This window comes from Corvus brachyrhynchos, unplaced genomic scaffold (assembly GCF_000691975.1).
Source record: "Corvus brachyrhynchos isolate BGI_N302 unplaced genomic scaffold, ASM69197v1 scaffold32, whole genome shotgun sequence".
NCBI lineage: Eukaryota > Metazoa > Chordata > Aves > Passeriformes > Corvidae > Corvus > Corvus brachyrhynchos.
In genome coordinates, this window is record NW_008237919.1 from 12973504 (window position 1) to 12990883 (window position 17380).

The 17380-nt window shown below is 36.0% G+C and overlaps 1 long non-coding RNA gene across 1 annotated transcript in view; it reads left to right on the forward strand.

Annotated features, from left to right (window-relative positions):
• Positions 1 to 11403, forward strand: part of LOC108446492 — a 44180-nt gene extending 32777 nt beyond the window's left edge. The window contains exons 2-3 of the long non-coding RNA XR_001861703.1: positions 6728 to 6789; positions 10954 to 11403. This is a non-coding gene — a long non-coding RNA (uncharacterized LOC108446492). The remainder of the gene's footprint in view (positions 1 to 6727; positions 6790 to 10953) is intronic.
• The last annotated feature ends 5977 nt before the right edge of the window (positions 11404 to 17380 follow it).

Here is a 17380-nt window from a genome sequence, read left to right on the forward strand (position 1 = left end):
CTTTCCCTATAACATTTCAGTTCGAGTTGGTCAGTGGATATTTTCTTTTATTTATTTATTTATTTATTTTACAAAAAGAGCCTTCTGTCAAAATATCCTTAGCAAGCTTTCCAACTGACCAACCCAATTACAATTAGTTGTATCCTTATTCAACTTAAGCTGATATTGCTCCCAGCTCTGGAGTGGAGGTAATGGGAATTTTAGCTTGTTCTACTTGGATTACTGCCTTGAACTAGATATAAAGTTTCAGATTTTGCATCTGCTAGGAAAGGCAATCTTATTTTTATTATCTGTTACCTGCATTAAGCATGCACTCTCACTTTTTCAGAGAGCATTGTATAAATAACTTAAGATGTTGTCTTAATAACTAATGTGATTGCCAGGACCTGATGTATCTTGCAAAAGTAAATCTTCTCTAATGATATGAGCACAATTCCCAAGGGCTGGTTTGCAAATTGATTTTAGTAAGCTAAGGTTTTCATTTTATTTTCAGATATTATGTACTTGCTGCCAATAAAAAAGATCTGAGTTTGCTATATGTTATCCATGTTACTTCTTCAGTTTATGCTGTGTTTTTGTCACTTTTTTCTCCAGTTTATGCTAACCAGTATCACTGCTCTTTTCCTTTCACCTGCGTTTTGTGTTGCATTCTGGTGCCTGATGTGGTACTTTGTTCTGCTTTTATAACTAATGCTTAATCAATTTATCTTCTGCACTTCACTTATAATCAGTATGACAGGCTGACTTGGCACCCTGATTTGTTTATAAATTTGCAATTTTCTAATTAGAATCACATAGCAAAATGGTTCAAATACAATTTGCACAGCCAAAATATGTAAACTGAGTGTGACCTCTATGGGTATATTAGCAAATAAGGATGATATTTAATTATTTTTTGTATGAGACAAGTTTTTATTATGGCTTAAGGTCTGGACCAAACTGAGTCTTACCAGTCCTTGTGCGGGATAAGCGAGAGGGAATCCTTGCTTCTGGGGGAAGTAGATAAAATTTATTGTTGTATTACACAGGACTTTCTTAGTTATTTGCAGTTACTGTACCTGATAAAGAAACTTTCATGTAGTGTGACTCTAGGCCTCTGTGATCTCTATTGTATTGGAGTGCCAAATACTTTCATCCAAGGACTGAAATTAGCCAGCAGGCTTGGTGTTTGAGGTGAAAGCAGGTGTTTTCCTAAAGCTAAATCTGGAGTTCAGTTTGCACTTAGGCAAATATTAGTATGCTTATATTAATAAAGTTACACGTGTTTGGATACATGTTAGAAATACAGCAAAATAGAGATGAAGAAAAGACCTAAGCATTACTTTGAGGATGCAATTAACCTGGCAAAAAAGCAGATAATGACTAAAGCTTGAAGATAGATTTTCTTTATTATCTCAGTCAAGATTTTCACAGTCTGAATTTCACCTTTGTGTCTCACTATAATATTCTTAAAACATTATTCTTTATTGTAATAACAAAGTTTCCTTTCAACTCTAAAAATGGCTAGAAATGCTACTCCTCTGTTGTTTTGTAAGCCATGTGTTTAGGATCTTGGTTCTCATTCTTATATTAGAGTTACTAAATTCCAGATCACATTGATTGACTACAGCTTGTCAGTCCAGTCTGAAGTGCCTGTGTACATGTAATCTTCCACTGCTACAGCATTCTCTGCTGTATTATGCCTGTTAGGTTGTTGGCAACCCTCTAGTCATAATCTCTAAATCTAGATGAAGATGCCCTGGCCGTGGCAGAGCATTTGGTCTAGATGACATTTAAATGTCCCTTCCAACCCAAATTGTTCTATGATTCTATGAAGTGTCAAGCAGTTTGACATTTCTTCATATGGTGACTTTTAAGAGATGGCCAAACCAGTTAATAGTTTTTGGTAATGAAAGTCTGTTAGTACCCAACAGAAGGGTACTTTTATAAAATTAAGATGAAGAATATCAAGGGAATCTATATTGTGTCCAGCAGCTGAAACAAACAAACAAACAAACAAACAAGAAACAAAGGAACCCCTAAAATCCTTCCCCCTGCTCATGCTTTCTTCCTTCATCCAAACAAAGTATAATTCAATTTAATTAAAGGAATGCACCTCCTTATACCAGTGCAACCCTTCTGCTATGATCTGGCGTGGGAGAAGAGGGGTGGGAGGGAAGTAGCTCTACAACACCCTCAGTGCAGGAAGGGTGGAAAGCCTGTACTGGTATCCCAGCTGCTCCTTAAGGTGCCTGTATGCTGAGGGGAGGCATCTCAGCATGGGGTAACAAAAATAACAGATCACTGGACAAAGCATTTGGGGCAGCTTTGAAGCTGTTGTCACTTATTTCAGGATCTCAGGATATCAGACAGGAAAAACACCAGGGAAAGAAAGGATGTGTTATCCCATCCATTCAACAAATCTTTTCCTTCTTTGTAGTGAAAACTCCATAGAAAAATCTAAATATCCAGTAAAGAAACATTTACATTTGGCTTTGCTACCTTGTTACCTTTAGAAATCCTCACAAAATAAAGTCTAGAACTTGAGGTACACAGCTAAACCAAATACTGAAAACCTTCTTTTGAACATGTTTAAGATGACTTTTTTACTTACATGTAAAGGAATTTAATTCCTCATTAAATTTCCCTGTTTTTATAGGTGTTATTTCTACTCTCAAAAGCTGGTAATTTTAAAAATCTATACCCAAGATTTTTTGTGAATACCTATTTTTCTAATCAATGTTTAACTTACTACTTTAAAAAATTCAATTTTACGTGTAACTTTCATACTATAATGTTTATATCTCAGACTTTCTAGGGCAGGAAATGATAAGGAAACAAAATTCATAATTTTTTTAGGTAATACTATGTCCATTTTTACAGACAGAAGAATTGAGAAGTTAGAAAATGGTGTGTTCAAGATTTAAGAAGAATAAAGAGAGCACAACCTACCTTCGTTTCCACTGAGTATCTCTTTCACAGCGTGAAACACTGGACTTGATTACCATTGAGAGCAATTATAGCTTAATTTAATAAATGAGGAAGAAGAAGATTATCAATTATGGGGGAAGAAGCCAAATCTTTTTTATTCATCTTGGCATTCTGGGAAGGGAATGCAAAGCAGAGACAAAAAATGACTGCAAAGAAGCAGCCAAATCTGCAGCTATTCTAACTGGGGTTTTCAAAGAAAAAGTATGATTTGAAGTATTTCTTTCAAGAATTATAAATACTTTTTTTTGCATGACATGTACAAAACCAGATACTGAAATCAGTATTAAAAAAAAAATCAGTATTAAAAAAAGACATTATCTGAGCATCTCGAGTGCTAACCTGTTTATAGATAGTAGTTAACTAGGAAGTGGTATCTGATTGAAGGAGTGTGTAGTGAAAATAATTAATTATCTAAAATATATATATTTTCCCTATTAGAGCATCTTCTGATTATTTTTGAAGTGCACCTTGACATTTTCCCAGTTATCCATTTACATACAGCTTTTTTAGAAATCCAGTTCATAAAGGCATGTAAATAGTCAAGGAGTTTAGAAATTATTTCCAATATAAATAGTAATTTTCTGTGCAATGTTTAGTAAATATTGATTTTGTAGCAATGCTGTATAAATACATAGTGGTCTAATTGAAAAAAAAAAGTGGGCTTGGGTTGGCACACATAGATGAGATTGTTCTAATCTTATAACAAGTATTGTTGAAGAATGCAGAAACCAAGGAATTTTAAAGTACTCATATATACAGCACAATATATACTTATACACTGTAGAGAGTGCAGCTGTTGTTAATGTGTTACAAAACTGTCCAGTCTCTGATGAATACTGAGCTATTCTCCACCAGTCAGACTGCATGTTTACAATACTCAATACATCTGGCTGACTTTAATTGCATTAGCTTTGCTGCACCAGAGGTGGCATAACTTTCATGTGAGCTAATTAGATTTGCTCAATTTAAACAGACACATTAATGCAGCTCAGCAAGGCTCAATTAAATCTGTTTTCAAAGAAAAGGCACAGTTTGAAGCATTATGGGTAATGCTATGCAAATTGCCATATTGGCAGAGAAGTTGAGTGAGTTGTTTGCAATGCCTATTGGCACAAGGCAAGTTTCTCCAGTTAGATTGTGGAGTCTAAAACAGCAAGACATGTGTTCTACGTCCTCTTTCTTGGGGCTCTTCAAAATGGTGCAGCTGCCGTTCCAAGTGAAGGAAGTGATTTGTGAGTTTGTTTAGAAAACAGACGTCTTAAGATTTCATCCCAACCTTTGTGCCCACTGATTTGTGTTTTATATTCCTTCTCTTAGTGAGGCAACAGCAGAACCTAATAATAATATATCTTCATAATGGGATTTCAGAACAATTGTATGTTCCCGGTGTTTCAAACTTATTACACTTACCATTACTCTTACCTTTTGCTAGTGCTCAAGCATAACTATCTATCAATTCATTTTTTTCAGTTATGCACTGTGACCCAAAGTGCTTAGCCTTGCAGGTTTACTTCTGAAGGGAAAGCTGCTAACAAAATGCAACAATGATGCCATCAGTGTGTCGCTAGGATCACTTTTCATTTTGGCATCCTAGAGATTGCTTCTCCTCACAAAATCAGGAAAAGAGAGCATCCTTCATGGGAACTCAGGTGTGATAAGCCTGCCCTAACTGATGCTACGTTTTCTTCTTCCAAATAAGGCATACTTATAGCAAAATAAATAGTGTAAAATTGACCGTGTTCTTTGAAGTTAGTTTTTTTTGTGCCTAGCCCGATGTCTCCAAGCACTTGCATCCCCTCTAGCTGCAGCTTCATTTATACCCAAATGAATAACATGCATTTTTCCCAAAGGGAAGATGAGCTGATTAGGCCATTAGATGACCTTGTTTACAACACAACATTGCTGGAAGATATTGTCATTAAGGGGATCACAGTAAAAGTAACCCTTTTACTGTAATGCTCCTGGTTGGGTGCAGAAAAGGCACACCATATGCTTGCTCAAGAGATCTCAAAGGCATGTTATGGACTGCTTTAATGGTTTGTGTTGTTGTGATGTGACATTTATGGAGAGGTTGATTGGTAAAAGCAGTCTCCAGTATAGGTTCTTCAGGATTTTCTAACAAATATGAAAATATTGATCTCTAGGGTTCGAGGTGTGGCTGTTAGTGTATAGTGTATACTGTATAGTGTATGCAATTCCTCACAATTTTGTGTGGGAATTTGTAACCTCCTCCACCCTCTTTTTATGTCCCTATAGAAAAATTGCTTTTTTTGAAGGAAAAGATCATAGATTTGTTAAGATTTTCTTGACTTTTGCATGACTTTGAAGGGCATTTAAGAGGAGGTAGTGTATCCTCTACTGGCCAGAGAATAAGACTTATGAGCTTAAAATCAAACATTTGTGTAAATAAATGATACAGCTTAGTGTCTAAAATCAGAGCAATATTAGAGGTAGCAGCCAATTATTGAAACCCATTGTCTCATATTTTGGATACTTATACACATTTATGCCTTATTACTGGAGTAGTAATCACAGTAAATTTAAAATACACTGACACCAAGAGGTCTGAATACTGAGACCCAAGAGGGTCTCAAAAGAGTGAAAATCAGCAGTTTTATTAAACAATATATAGAAGTTACAGTCATGATGGTGTCAGACTAACCAATATGAAGCAGATTGCTCTATGGTTAGCCAAATACACAGCACAATTATATTCAACACGTCAATTATAAATAGGAAAGAAAATCCATTTCCCATGCACTTTTGCAGATTCTGTGTTCTGACAGCATATCCAGCATGGCTTTAACTTTACTGGAATTCTCCATTCATACTCTCAGAACTCATATGTTTCATTCTCAAACTGTAGATTTTGCAGAAATAAATGTTTTAAATGGAAATACAGTATTTTTCAAAGGCTTTTTTTCAGAATCCCTAGAACTCCTTCCCTTAACTTGATTCAAATTCATAAAACTGAAATCTGGCAGAGGGTCTGCTCTACTCTGCTGTAGCTGTCCTCTCTGACAGCTCTCCATTAATACACATCCAGGCTATAACGTTTTCAGAATTTTTGCTGTGTCACCTCCACCTCGGGGCACTTGCCCTAAGTGATGAAGTAAGTATTGGAAAAATGTAGAATAAACCCTTTATACAACCCAGCCAATAGCCTAAAAACTGATAGACTCATCTTGCTCTTGCTGTTTGTTTTTGATTGTTTTTTCTTTTTAATTTTAAATCTCTTCTATAAAAAAATTTAAATTTACATTAATTGCTATAATAATTTGTGCATTTGAATTAAGCAGTGAACATTGTTTCCTCTTTCCTTTCCCAGTTTGGTGATTTATCTAGTGACTTCACCTTCTAAACTGCCACTAGAATATGAAAGTAACACAGTACTGGAACAAAATACTGGGTTTGAAAGAATCTTTTGGTATTGTAGATTCCAGTGTCCAGATTTCAGATCCAATGGCAACTGCTGATGTGCCAATACCTTGGAAACAGAATGCATTCTCTGAAAACCTAAAAGTTAGCTAGAGGTAATAATGTAATTAAAATTTAATAAAGATGGGAAAGAACAAGAAATTTGTGAGTTAGATATGCTCATGTAGTTTGAGCTGAATATCACTCCTGAATATTTTTCTGTTCAATGTTAAAGTTTTAAATAATTTAAATAATTTTAAAATATGATTTTTGTAATAATATATGGCTTATATAATTTCTTCAGTTTATTTTCTCTTTCTGTCTAAAATATCATGTTTAGTGTGAAAAGAATTGTCCTTCACAAAACTTCGACACACAACACATGAAACCTTACTGCAGAAGGTGAGTTTGCCTATGCTCTTTACAATACTCGTCCTGGAATAACTTCAGGGAGAACATTTGAGATAAAAGGAAGTTTAATTGTATTTTATATTCTTAATTCTAAACTTGACAACATTTAAACTACATACCTATTGAACAAAAAATGACCTTTAACTAAAATATTCCCAGCTGGAAGCATTATAATTATAATGTTTATTTATTAATGTGACTTTTAATGCATAAAAATACTGTCGTAGTTATAGAAAAGTCAATTAGGGCAACACTCTGGAGGAAACACTCTGAAAGGATAAAATGCAATAATAGTAATGATTACTTTCATCCAGAAGGGATCAAAATTAGATTATGAGGGTGACATGGTGTCTCCATCTTTAAAGGCTCAGAGTACCTCTGTTTGATGCCAGTCATTATGTGATTGATTCTTCATGTTCCAATAAATATTTTCCACTATAAGGTGAGTTCATGCCCTCTCTCTTTTAAGGAGAAAAAGAGGATAAAAGCATTTGAGATGAAACACTGTTCAAAACAGGCAAGCACTTTTGGGTCAAGGAAACTAGAATTTTAGCCTCTCTACCTTTGGATTTTTTTTAACATGTATTTGAAAGGGGAGTAGCTAAAAGTTTTGTGTTGCACTAGGTTTCTTTTCTATGACTCTATGAAAGAAAATGTCCTTGAAACATTGTTTACCTAACCAAAGATTCAACTTCAATATGCTTGTCTTTCACATTTTTTGGAGAGAAATTTCTGTGAAGAATCTCCATATGTTTTCTCTGTTCCCTTTCTGTTCTAGAAAATCTTCAGATATCTGTGGATTTTTCCTGGTGTCATAGCACTGGTGCCTATTTCAATTGCTCAACAATATTTCTTCATAGCATAGAAATGAGTCTTTTATATAATGATGCCACTTCTTTTTTGGTCTTAAATCACAGCCCATTGGTCTTCTCTTCTGATATCAACTCCTCTTTTCATGTTATTATAAAGAAGGTCAAGAACTTACGTGCTACTCTGGTATCTGGAAAAGATGGGTAGAGAGAGGTTTTTCAGTATGACAGGCAAAGGTACAAATAGATCCAATGACTTGATTAAATAAGACGCAAGTTCCAAGCAGGAAGTACAACTACACATTGAAACAGACTTCTCAAGGGAGATTACAATGCAGTTTTCAAAATAAGATGAAACATGTTTCAAGTTCTGGTACTAATACTGTTTCTGAGGATGCTTGCCACTTGTGGTATAGAAGGCCAGACAAGATCATCACATCAATCACTTCCGACCTTCAGGTCTATTCATATGCCAACCCTCCAAATTGCCATGGTCCAAGGGTGGTGCATCATACTTATAACTGTCTCAGAGAGAAGCCTTTATGGAAACTAGACAGCTCCTCATTCATCAAATATGAAATGCAGTGGAGATTCTTTTCAGATTCTATTGACAATCCTACATTTTTTTGTAATGCTTTATTCAAACACAAATTTAAAACCACTATTGTTTGGGAGAAAAATACATTAAAGCTAGGATTTGGTGGAACCAGTCTTCAAAACTAAAATAATTATTTTAGGAGCTGTGTCTTTGTGAAGCCATTTTAAGATGTGTGTGTTTTGATGTTAGTCCATTACTATTCTTGGTTATATGGTTTATAGCAGAAAACTCAAACTCTTCAAATGAAAGTATAGCATCATATTTATGCTTATCATTTTGATACATTTATAATCTCTTTTTTTAAAAAGTCCAGAGAAATAAATGACATAATCTTGTTCCTCTGAAATCAAGGATTCCATTGGTATCTAATTGTTTTCTACTTTACAAGCCACATTGTTCTATTCTCTATCATATTGGGTTTATTACAGTATTTTAAAAAAACAAGCTGGTATATTTAAAAAGTGTAAGATTATATTTTAAATTCAATTTTCACAAAGTAACATATGAAATTTTACTGACCAGATACTTATGCGTTTGTTGGTCCTGACTATTTTTTGAGTGGTATGAGCTATTCAGAACTAGAAAAATTAAATATTTTGCTTTTTTGTTTGTTTTTTACTGTTGTTGCAGTCAGGACAGTCTAAAGTTTATGCCTAATAGGAAGGTATTTGGATTGGTGACCATGCAACATGAAACCAAAAGGAGACAGACTGAACAGTAATAACAATTAAAATATTTATTTATTTATTTAGCTGGCAATTTATTTGTTTATTTATGAGCTGGTTGAAGAACCCTGAGCCTAAAAACCTGTCTGGTTTCATAAGAAATTTTCCTCTCTGAAGAAGAATTAAAAGCATAAGGAAGAAACTGTGGGCTTTTCTAAGTAATTTTCTTTTTTAAGTGTATGTGTAGACGGAATAGCTGGCACCTTTGGAGAGGTGAGTTAAAAACACTTTCTCATGTACTGTGCCTCCCTTTTCAAAGTACTTTTTATGAGGATTTTTGCTTGCAGAAGCACATCTTGAGTTGGTGTGTATTTGCATTGGCCTTTTCTGGATATAGTGCCACAAGCCTGCTCCTAAAATCTGTTGGGATCAGTATGACATATGCTACATATCTCCTTAAGAAGTGTAGAAATTCTGTGAAAGCTAATTCAAGAAGCCATGAATATGGGAAATTTTATCTACTACACTGGTTAAAAAAAATGTTACATATAGATGTAACATTTTATAAAGTGAATGTGATTCAGGAACTCACATATGCGTGTAATTATTGAAAGCAGCTGATTTTGCTAACTGAAAGCAGTTAACTGGGTGCAGATGTGCTCCAACTGCATGTACATAAATGAATTCTGTTTGGAGAAGTGGAGGAGTTTAAACTCTATTACCACGAACAGTTCAATTTTCAAAATTTCACAGAAAAATAGAATCCATCATGGTAGAAAGAAGCATTCCCTAAAGAATCATTGTTGTGACAATTCACATTACTTGCTTTTAGAGACAACAGTTGTGCAAATGCCAGATACAATGAATCTCGGATGTTAAATGTACACTTGAGAGTTCCTAAAGACTATGCTAACACTTTAAGACTATTTGCTATGTATATGAGTATATAAAGAAAGCCTCATTTGCACAGACTCATTCTCTGAAAAATGGATTGAACCAATTATGTATTACGCTTCTAGAGACATTTTTGTTTAATATTAATTATGATTTTGACATAACACAACAAATGTCTCCTGGCCTCTATACAACTTATTTTAGAAAATAACATAATAAAAAGTAATATTTAAAGTAATATAGTTCCAGTAAATTGAATACCATTAAATTATTCCAATAATGTATAGTAGGAAAACTTATACTTTTGCAAACAGTTGCATAAATGTAAGTTTCATCCTAGAAGTTTTACTGTTCATTTTGCAAACAGAGCTACTACAAATATTTAAATGTAAAATGGCCACATTTTTAATGTCTGGTGATGTAGACTGTATGCTAGAGGCTACTTATTCTTGTGAGTGGTTCCACAAAAATTAAAAGGTCCATCCTCAGGAGTAAGTTCATAAAGACCAGGACCACCTCCAACAATGCCATTCCTTGAATATTTCAGTTTGCAAGGTGTCAAGCTTCTAAGTAATTTCTCACTTATGCTGTGACCTTATAGCACAAGAGACATGCCAGATTTTCTGAACTCTGCAGATCTTATACCACTCTAGATACCATCAATGAATTGCTTAGGACATAAGTTTAAAGAAGAACTCGTATAATTCCCTAAATACTCTGCAAATGACGAGAGGGATATTTGAGGTTGCCTAGGCTGAAATGAACTGAACTCATCTAGCATATGTTCCAGAGTGGAGGCCTGTTTTCTTGAGGAATGTATTTTCAAAGCAAAGTTGCTGCAATTTTTTCATGTATGTTTCATGAGAAATGTCTTAAATCAATGCCTCACCTGATTTTAGAAGGACAAGCTCTCTGGATTAGATATATATGTTTGTTACAAATTCAAACTATGGTATTTCAAGTGGTAAATGGCAAGTTATTATCTTAAAAATCATGGGTAGATAACTTCGTGTGGAACAGAATCCAGTTGGACAAACAAAAGTTATGTCATTATTAATAACAGTATCAAACAGACAATTTGTGACATGTTGCAGTGATACCAGTCCATTATATGTTACTATTTATAACTACAAATTATTTTCCAAAACAGCCAAGATGAATTATTCATAATTTAATTCCTTCATGCCAGTATCAGCAGGAGATGCCCAGAAGCTGGAGCGGGATCACAGATCAGCAGGAGAGCACCTGAAGAGCAGCACAAAGGAATTCCAGCTACTCCAGCCAGTGAGTTGGCTTCATCGGGGGGGTCCCACTTAAATGGCTCTATGCAAATGCACACAGCATGGGGAATAAACAACAGGAGTGAGAGATGTGCACATGCCTGCAGGGCTACAATCTTACTGGAATCATGGAGACATGGTGGGATGGCTCCTATGACTGGAGTACTGGAATGGAAGGATACAAGCTTCTTTTGAAGGACAGGCAGAGGAGATTAGGGCAGCAGAACACAGCGTAATACTTGCTGAACTTTTTTCTGAGTGAACAGGAGACAATCTCCTGGCACATCTTTTTCTAATTCTGGAGTTATACTGGCCAAAAATTTCTGGGTTCATGTTGTTGCATTCAGTGAATCAGCCATGTGTTATATTGCATGAATAAAGCTAAAATTCTGCAACTCTTAGCCTCATGAGTGATCCTTGCTAGCATAAACCTCATAGATTAAATGCATACGTGCAAGCAAAATTTACATTCCTTCGTGCCTGTCTGGGTTATATGACTGTGCCTTTTGCTTTTGAAGTAGTCTTCATCTACCATCAAGGAAAACCTAGTGTAAGAGAAATTGCACAAAACTCTATAATAAGGCCCTGTGTTCACTGACTCATGACTTTGCCAAGCTACCAGATATGCTCAGTACCTTTGCTGAACTCTTTATTTGAAAAAGTATAGTTTTTAGGTATTCTTAGTGTGTAACCTGGTGTTTAAACAAGTTTTGTTTGTTGCAGCCCTTAGAAGAGAAGCTGCAGTACTTCAGTACTGGGAAGACTTCATGAACTTTGGAAGACAATTTGCTTCCATGTCATGAGTTTCATTTTTTTTCTCATACATAAAAAATATTGTTCATATTTTCTTAAATTATGATCCCTTAAAATGATCTTTTCATAACTACAGTGAGTAGTTTTTAGTCTGGCAGTCAATTTTCTGCAGTTTTCTTTGATAGAGAACATGACCCTTTTCTTTGTAGCCTGCAGAGAGAAGAAGACTGCATCTCCAGGAACAAATGCATATGCTCCATCTGAGGGCTGCAGAAGCAGAATAGGGCATTATTTGAAGTTTCCTTTTGCAGGAGTAAGAGGTCATAGAATCTGACTAATGAGACCCATTCCTTTGTATAGCAGGGAACAGAGACCATCATTCCTGAGTCTCCAAGAACTCCTCTGACTAAAGAGAGGTGTGGGACTACGGCGCAGCAGGGCCAACAGCCCATCCCTACAGCTCCCACTGTCATTATCAGTGACAGTAGGGATAATATCATGTTCCACCATGCCTCGTAACACCTAGAGAACGAGAGTGTGGTATCAAAACATGGAATCAATATTTTTCCAATTGGTAGGGGAAGCCATGATGCCCTTTAGCTGATGAGGATCCTCACTGAGGACAGACAGGTTGTGCTTCCTACCCCAGTGTGCTAAAGTGTTGTCTTGGTACTGGCATTTGTGTGCTTTGCATTTAAGGCAGGACTAAAACCAGACTGAGATTTTAGTGGGGGCTAACAGGAAAAGTTACCAGCAGAACCCATAGATGTGTACATTTTCAGTACCCATATTTTTAATACATAAGCACAGCACTTTTTTCTTTTTTTCCCTCCATTACCCAAGCCTCATTCAGATTACAGTGTAGAATGAACTGTTAATAAATCAGGTCATGCACTGCAAGAGGCTTTCATGGGACCTCTGTCTCTTCTGCTGCAGAATTTGTGAGCTGGGTGGTTTATCAGATAGTGTCACAGAGTTTTTCCCTGTTCCTTCATTGCACACCCTGGCAATTGTGATTTTTGAAAACTTGTACTTAACTATGAACGATAACTGTTGGTTAATAACTACCTCAGTTGTTTCTGAAATCTATACTTTCTTGTCAGGTCTTTGTTTAAATTGATCAGTAAGTTCAAAAATGGACAAATGTGACTGTGTGTGCACAGACAGGAACAAAAACTTGTCTTAGAAAATTAGGCTAAAATGATTTCTTGGTTGTTATGATTCACTGCTACTTTTAAAAAATCAGATTGTTCTTCTGCCTTTAAAAAAAATAAAGAGAACCTTACATTAACTGAAATTTGTTTCTGGCTACCCAAAAGTGATATTTGATGCTCAGAAGAGTTGAGGTCAAGGTTTGCTAATGAGGTCAATAAGAACCCTGCTTGTATATAAAGTGTAAAAATTCACTCTTAAATTAAAGTCAACATTTTTGCCTCTATTCCCTTTATTCCAGGTTCCAATTAATAAAATGAGAAGAATAGTATCATCTTTAGCTTCCTTAGAGACTTGTGATAAAGAAAAATATATTACATATAAAGGAAAATGAACAAACAGGGTCAAATATCCACTTCTTGCCCACAAACATACAAAACATGTTCAAATCTCCACTTTATAGAAAAACTGACTTCTCTGGGGACTGGGAAAAAAGTTAAAATTCCAAACAAACCACATATTTCATGCTTCTTGTAGGAAATAAAAGCATAAAGAGAAATAAAAATGCTTGTTTGTTTTACTTATAGCCAATGTTCTTCCCAGAAAATCTCCAAAATACACTGGATCTTAAGATCCTGAGAATGACAGCCCATATTCCAATAGTTTCTCATATGAGAGACCATTCAGACAGGGACAACCAGTGCTTGGAATCTGGGAACTAGGTGGCTTGGGATTTGCTTCTGAAACTCTGAAGTGCTCCGCTCCATGGCAGGGAGAGTGCAAGAGAGAAGAGTCCAAGTTTAGGCTTTAAAAGAGGACCAAAATGCATTTAAATTCTTTGGGCTGTACATTATGTTTCAAACATTAACCTGCTGTGTGACACAGCTCCATGTTTGAACAGCTTCTTCCACTTAGAGAGTACGTTTTGAATTTTGTTTCCTCATCTCCATAATGTCTTTCCACTCCTTCAAAGCTGATGGCTGGTCTCCTTGGCAAAGTGTGTGTGCTGTGTGATCCAGAGCTTTGAAGGTGGGGTTATGTCAAATCCACAGGTGGGGAGTTTGAGCTCCAACAGCAGGCAAGCAATCAGTGGGTTTCTAGGGTTTCTATCAGAAAGCTGTCTTCTGGGCTGTTTCATCAAAAGAAACTAACATATTTCTCTGAAAAATTAAAGTTTCTATAATTTAGCTTTTTTTTTTTTTTTCATTTTCCCATGAAAACCAGTGTCACCAGAGAATTCCAATTGATTCTCTTCACATTTTGGTATCCAAATACAGAAGGAGTTTGATGTTATGGAGCTCTGACATGAAACTGAAAATGGGAAAAAACTAACAGACTAACAAAATTGACAAAAGACCTACTAACCCTGCTGTTTTACCTATGAAGCTGCAAAGTGTCACTGCGACACATCACCACTCCTGGAGTTGGATCAGGTATTTCTATGATGACCTCCCACTCCACGCTGTGCCTAGACTAGGATTTAAGGCACACACCCCCATCCAAGCTGTGTTTAAACTCCTACAGTGCTGGGTTGGGGTCATAGCTTTCAAAATCCTTGTTTCCCAGTCTGTGGATCCTGTGAGCCTCAGGAACAAGCTTTATATCCTCACGTTTCCATCCTTAGCACAGGCTCACCTAAGGCTCATTCTACGCACAAGGGGATTTGTGATGAATTTTCCATGCTGCTTCTTATGGGTGAGTGATATTTCCTACCTACCCTTTATAGCGCCCTGTTCTCAGCTTCAGATTTACTTGCCTGTCACTTTGCAAGTTGTGAAATGACCAACACATTCCCTCTTGACCAGTCAAACATCCCGTTTTTCTAGGGAACACAGTCTGTAGGTAGCTGAAAATTTGGTCTTAAAAAAAAGATAATTAACATCTAAAAGAAAAATAATTAATATTTAATCATTTTCTGAGAACGCTACTCAACAAAAGCTTATTGTTAACTTCAAGTGGAGTAGCCACCTCCCTTCTCTTGACCGCATAACCAGCAGCCTTTGGGGTCCTCTAAGTAGTCCACTCTCAATCATTTGAGAAGCAACATGTGGCAGCTAGGAGGTAATGATATATGGGCAGCGCTTGTAGAAAGTTTCTTGCTTACTGGCAATGCCCAAAGTGAGTTTGCTCTGAGCCTATATGCTCTATGATCACCCTCAATCTCAACTGCAAAGACACACAAATGAGTGAAGTTAGGTACTTCAAAATGAAGCCCAGGTTTGAGCAATGCTGAGAGAGGGCACGACGCCCTCTCATTCCCATTTGGGGCAGGAAGCTGATGGAGGTCTTGATAAAATCCAAAGACTTCCATTCAGTCCATGCTAGAAACCACTCCTGATCAACCATGTGTAGCTGGTTGTTACGAAGTTGAGTAATTACAGCAGTTTCCACTGAAAAGCAGAGCAATGAAAGGAGAACGCTTTCATCCAAGCACACATACAGCACTCAGAAACATCAACAAGAATGAGGGAGACAAAATCAATCACCAGCTGTCGTCCTCTGTGGCTAGTGCCTTCCTATCTGGAGTAGTTTCCTTTTGCAAAAAAACAACATAAAATTCATTAGGAGGCTTTTATTACAGACACCATATATCACTAAAGAAGATTTGCATTTCATGGCCAGCCTTATTACATTCTGGACAAGACTTCATCCTGTAGCTATTTTCTAAGAAAACTCACTGAAGTGAGTCCCAGGAAAGATGCAGGTGGAAAAATATCTTGATACTGAGCTGATTTATGTGCAGTACATAAAGGGGCTTAATAGAAGACTGGAAAGGGACTTCACAAGGAGAGGTAGCAACAGGACAAGGGGAAATGGCCTTAAACTAAAGGAGATTTAGATTAAATATTAGGAGAAATTCTTTACTATAAGGGTGGAATTGGGACAGGTTGCTCAGAGAGCATCCCTGGAGGTGTCCAAGACCAGGTTGGATGGGGGTCTGAGTAACCTGGTCTAGTGGAACATTCCCTGCTCACACTGGCGTGATTGGAATTAGATGACCTTTAAGGTCCCATCCAAACCAAATTATTCTACAGTTCTAGCATTCTATATATGTGGATTAAGAATTAAGCATGTGAATTTTGTTCAGACTTAAGATGTTTGGAGCACTCACAAAGAGCTGTGGGTAACTCTAAGGTCTTGACAAAAATCTTAGAAGTTTAAGATCTTAAAAATCATAAAAATTGTCAAAGAAATTATTTCAAGACTGAGACAGTGCTAAGCAAGCAGTAGATGAGTGGATGCTTTCAATAATGGATTTAAGAACTGTACATCACCGCACTCAAACAGTACCATAAAACTGATTCACAAGAGAAGGCAGGGTTCCTGCAGAAAACAATTGTGTATTATGAGGAAAGATGCCTGGGTTTTCATTCAGTTATACAAAAACAGAGAGAGTGAATTTAACTAAACAGACAGTTTCTAACTTCTGAGTGTTTGAATTTATAATTTACACAGTATTTTCACACAACTTTTTCACTTTTTTTTTTTTTTAAGTATTAACAGCCCAATTCTGCCAGACTTGGAAGAGTACCTAGCAGCAGAGGATTTGTATCACTGGGCTCCAGAAGATAATTCACTTTTGCAAAACATTTTGGAGTTGCATGCATTTACATAAAATTTTAGAAACAGATAAACTGATATTTGCATTCAACCAGAGGCTTGGAGGAAGTTAGTCATGGAAGCATTCTCTTTTTTCTTGTTCTGAAAAGTTAATATAGTTTTCAACAGTTTTAAAAAATAGAAATGTGTGTATGCTACTACATGCAAAATAAATGTGCAAAGGGTTTAATTTTTAACAAAGTGTTCTTCATATTAGCGGTATAATGTATACCCCACTAATTATTTTATTATACTTACATTTAAAGTTGTAAGTAAAATGCTAAAGGACAAAAATTCGTTTATGAGTTAATAAAGAATAACACTTTTTTTCAGTACTATTATTGTAGGAGAAGAGGAAATTGTTGTAAGAAAATGAAGTGCCTGGGGCATAACGCTCAAATATTGTATGAAGCAGAAAACAAATTATCTGACTGGAGAAGATGGCAGCACAGAGTAGTGTGAGTACAGATATCTGTGAGTTCCTTTCTATAAGCAGTACTTTGGCTTGAATAAATGTCTTGTACTGTCAAATCTCACTACTATGAGTGTTTTATATGCCCCATTCTAGTCTAGGCAACTTATTGAGGTTAATGGCCAATACAGTCACTATTCCTTATGCAATAAATGACTTTATTTTCATCTTTAGATTCTCTGAGGAGTAACACAAGCATAAAGGGTATTTTCAGCATATATGAAATACAGTTCTTTTAGAGGGCTTAACTAAATTATGAGTTTTTAAGTAGAAAAGCTGCCAGTTCTGTAGGACAATGCCTTCTATATTTTTGAATGTAACAAAACTATAAGGCTGCAGGTTTCTTTCTAAAAGGTTAA